Source organism: Gossypium hirsutum, chromosome D01 (assembly GCF_007990345.1).
Source record: "Gossypium hirsutum isolate 1008001.06 chromosome D01, Gossypium_hirsutum_v2.1, whole genome shotgun sequence".
In the NCBI taxonomy this organism is placed as follows: Eukaryota; Viridiplantae; Streptophyta; class Magnoliopsida; order Malvales; family Malvaceae; genus Gossypium; species Gossypium hirsutum.
Window position 1 is genome coordinate 44,856,059 of NC_053437.1, and position 4,534 is coordinate 44,860,592.

At 29.1% G+C, this 4,534-nt stretch overlaps 1 pseudogene; it reads left to right on the forward strand.

Annotated features, from left to right (window-relative positions):
* Nucleotides 1–227: 227 nt before the first annotated feature.
* LOC121213658 (probable peroxygenase 4) lies at nucleotides 228–2,788 on the forward strand (annotated as a pseudogene).
* Nucleotides 2,789–4,534: the final 1,746 nt, after the last annotated feature.

The following is a 4,534-nucleotide window of genomic DNA, read 5'->3' on the forward strand; positions in this document are numbered from 1 at the left end:
ATCTTGATCATCGGTCATGCATTCAAGTATAAATATCCGTTAGGCCTAACTTGAGCTTTCATTCTAATAAGCTTTTCGTCACTGCATCAACAAACAATAAAGCAAAGCAATTTATTCTACAGTTGAAAGGGGTTTCTTCCTTTCGTATATTATTCTTTTGAAAAGTTGTGTTATCACTTCTTTTTTCTCTTCATATCTTCCAAATATCTCCCATCTCCTAACCTATTGTTGATTTGATCCAAATGGCTTTTTCTATGCCACCAGAAGCTCTTCTAGAAGGTATGTTTATATATATATGCAGCTCTTTCTTCATGAAATTGGCAGGTTTTTTTTAATGGTAAGGAAATGTGAATACACACACATATATAGGAGTTGGTGATGCAGGGGCAGCTAAGCCTAGTGGTTCTGAACAAAGCGTTCTGGAAAAGCATGTTGCATTCTTTGACAGAAACCATGATGGCATCGTTTATCCATGGGAGACTTTTGAAGGTTCCTTCTTTTTTAATTTTCATGGGGTTTATTAGTTTTATGTGGGTTGTTTTTGTTTTGTTTATTAACGATTAATTAAAGTTAAACAGGTTTTCGAGCAATCGGGGCAGGTTATCTCTTGTCCATGACCGGTGCTTTCCTCATTCACTTTGCTCTCAGTAGCAAACTCGCCCTGTAAACTCCTCTTCCACTTATTCTTTTATTCCTCATCTTTTCTGTTTTTCCCCCTTAATTAAATGTAGTAAGAAGCTTATTAATTAACAAAATTTTTATTTGTTTTGATTTGCATATTAAACTTTGTTTATTGCTTGAAGAAATAGGTGCCTTGTATGTCTCAAACAGGCATTTATTAGAAGGAAAACAAACAAAGACACATACATCATGTCTTTGTCGTTGGTGAAACGGATGATATTTCGTTAGTTTTGTTTGCATTAAAAGGACCACCTTCCTTTTTTATTTTTATTTTTTTCAAGAAATGAGAAGACAAACAAGGATGTTAAGTAATAAGTTGTTCCGCAATCTAATATATGCAGGGGAAATATCCTTCTCCATTCTTTCCAATTGAGGTTAAAAACATCCACCTGGCTAAACATGGCAGTGACTCTGGTGTATATGACAGTGATGGAAGGTAAATCAACCCATTTGAATGGAAGATTTAAGGTATCTTAATTAATGGATGATGTAATCATATAAAAATTTGGGTTGATATGGTAGATTTGTATCATTGAAGTTTGAAGAAATCTTCAGAAAGTTCGCCCGTACCCATGGCAATGCCTTAACATCTGGTGAACTCATGGCAATGCTCAAGGCCAACAGGGAACCACAGGATTACAAAGGATGGTAATCATTTTAAATATTTCCTTTCTTCTGATAGCGTTAGTGTATATATGTTGCCAAAAAGAGGTATAAATTTCGAATCTCAATATACACATTGCAGGATTGGTAGTTGGACGGAATGGATGACATTATACAATCTTTGCAAGGACAACAATGGATTACTGAGGAAAGAAATAGTTAAAGGCGTTTATGATGGAAGCTTGTTCGAACGCATGGAGAGGGACAGAAAACCTCACAGAAAATAAAGCGTAATGATGCTAGCTACCCTTTTTACATTTCATTCACATTCTTTAATTTATTGCTCATCTCTTTTTAGGGATGGGAACCGGACGGGTGGATTTTTGCTCCTTCCGCACTACCCTAACTTTTTTTTCTTTTTCAAAGAAAACCCCATCCTGATCTAATCTGAAATTTATTTCATTTTAAACTTAATTTTAGAGAAATAAGATTATATATTTTTAGTTAAAAAATAAGTCACATAACAAATTAGTTTCGTGGTAAAGAGTAAGCACAGTTCTGGAGCCAAATTTTAAACTATTTGCAAATAGAAAATAGGTTTGCTTCAGCCATTTTTAAAACTAAGGCAGTGGGAGAAATTACGAGGAAAAGAGAGTTGAGTGAGAAAGAAAGAATTTCTATATAAATATAGGGGTGTAGAATTAAATAGTAAAACTTTAGTTTTACAAATATTTTAACAATTTAATCGTTGAATTTATTGATATAATTTGTATTTATCATGCATGTAAATTTTCAAACCGATCTAATATCTTTATCATATTGATTTAAAATATGTATATACTAATATTTATTGAACAATTAAAAGTTTTTTTATATAAAAAATAGTTAAAATTTTTTAACTTACATCAAAATTGACATGCATGATAGATATGAATTCATATTTAAAATATTAATCGTACAAAAATATACGAACACCAGTGTAAGTGAATTCCTCAATATAAATATATATCAAGAATACTTTTATAAATATCTTCGGACAAATCTACCCTAAACTATTTTTTTCAATTTTACCCTCCCCACCTTGAAACCGATTTCAAAAACAAAAATTTAACTTAATGGATTGAAATTTTGGAGTTGTTGTTGTTGTTTTTTTTTTCCATCTCTATCTCCTTTAGATTTAATTAATTAATTATTTTTGAGAATCAAAATATGTAAATTAAGGGTTTGAAGCAAATTGTTTGATGAATAAGTTATAGTTGTATTACTGTTTGTGATGCAGTTGAATATAAAGGAGTGCTTCATTCAGATGTTGGGTCTGATCGGGTTCAGTTGGGTTTGGTTGGTTGAGCCTCGATGGGAAGATTTGATTTGTGAACTTATAATTGAATTTTAATTTGTGTTCATGATTTCGAATGTATAATGGTAGAAACAAATGTATCTGCCTATTCATTCATGTTTCACATATTTATTCTATTTCTTATAAAAATAAGTATGAATTACCATAGTCAAATTTACACTTTTAGCTATGTTTTAATACTTCGTTGGTTTGGGTTGGATTAGATGTATTCTACTAGTCCAAATTTGAAATTTCACTCAACATCTAAAAGAATTTGAAGTAGAAAAACAATGTGGATAGAAAAAGGAATAATGTTTTATTTGTTCTTTTAATTTTATAAAAAAAAATTAATTATTTTTCATCCTTTTTAACAGTTAAATTTACGTTGTTTGTCATTTCGTCCCAAAATAAATAAAAATTTTAACATTTCTTAACTTTTTTGATGTGATATACATGTAGATTGCCACGTAAATGCTACACAGGTAATTAATTTCTAAAAATTTTAAAAATTTTAAAATATATAAATTATTTTAAAAAATTAAAATTATTTAAAAAGTACAAATTATAAATATATATTTTAAAATTTTAAAAATTAATTAATTGCTAACAAAGCATACACTTGGCAATTCACGTGTACACCACAGTAGCAAAGTTAACAAATGTTACCTTTTCCATCAATTTTAGAGTGATTTGAAAAAAACAATGTAAGTTCAAGGGCTAAAAGAGACGAAAAATTAAACAAAGTACTAAAATGACTCTTTTTTTATAAAATTGAAAGGTCAAATAAGTTATTATGCTTAAAAATATTATATTTATTAAAAACACATTTACAATCCCTATATTTTTCACAAGACAAAGATAAAACATTTCTCTTAGTTTTTGTAGCTAAACTAGAACCCTCTAACTTTTACAAGGCTCAATCGTAACCCTTTACAAATTACTTAAGGTTATTTATATGAGTTATGGCGGTTATATATAAATTAAGTTATGTTCTTTCTTCCATATACTACAACATTACATCTCAATATAACAGGTCTTTTAAGTAACATACATATCACATCATTGTCACAATTATATCTATAAATATTTTTTTTTGTTTTAAACAATTTCAAATGCATTATCTGCATGCAATCATAATAAACAAGAAATATGTCTATTTCATATAAAAAACAAAGTAATTGAGCTTAAAGTGTCATATCATCATAATATAATATTCATCATTACAAGTGAGACCCATTTTTATGTACATGTTTTTTAAATGCTTTGGCGTAAGCCTTTAGTTAATAGATCTACAATCATGAGACAAGCTCTAATTTGCTTTACAAACACTCTTTGTTTCTAAAATTCATCCTTAATGGCACAATATTTTAATTTCCTATGTTTTGCACCTTTGAAATATTTGTTGTTTCTGGAGAAAATAATTTTGGTGAATTATCACAATTAATTGTCAACGACTTGGTAATGGTGTCGACTACCTCAAGTCATAAAATAGTTCCACAACAATGATGTTTGAATAGTAGCCTTAATACATGTCACAAAATCTGCTTCCATCTTAGATGATGCAATGACAAACTATTTAGTACTTTTTGATGATACGAAATAAATAGCCAAAAGTGTGTTTTCTACTGTCAAGGCTATAACAGCCCAGTTTTAGTTAAATCGGAACAGTGATTTTGGAACCACAAATCTGAACTCGTAAAATAATTTTTTTAAATAATTATTGGTGTTTACAGCATGTGATTAAATGTGTATGAAAATTTTTGATTTAATTTTACCGTTTGAATGCTTAATTTGATAAAAAGGACTTAATCGCATAAAATGTAAAAGTGGCTTTCTATATTCTAAAGTGCTTAATTGCTATGGTTTCTTAATTTTAAAGTCCTTAAATTGAAATTTTGCCATTTAATAATAGCA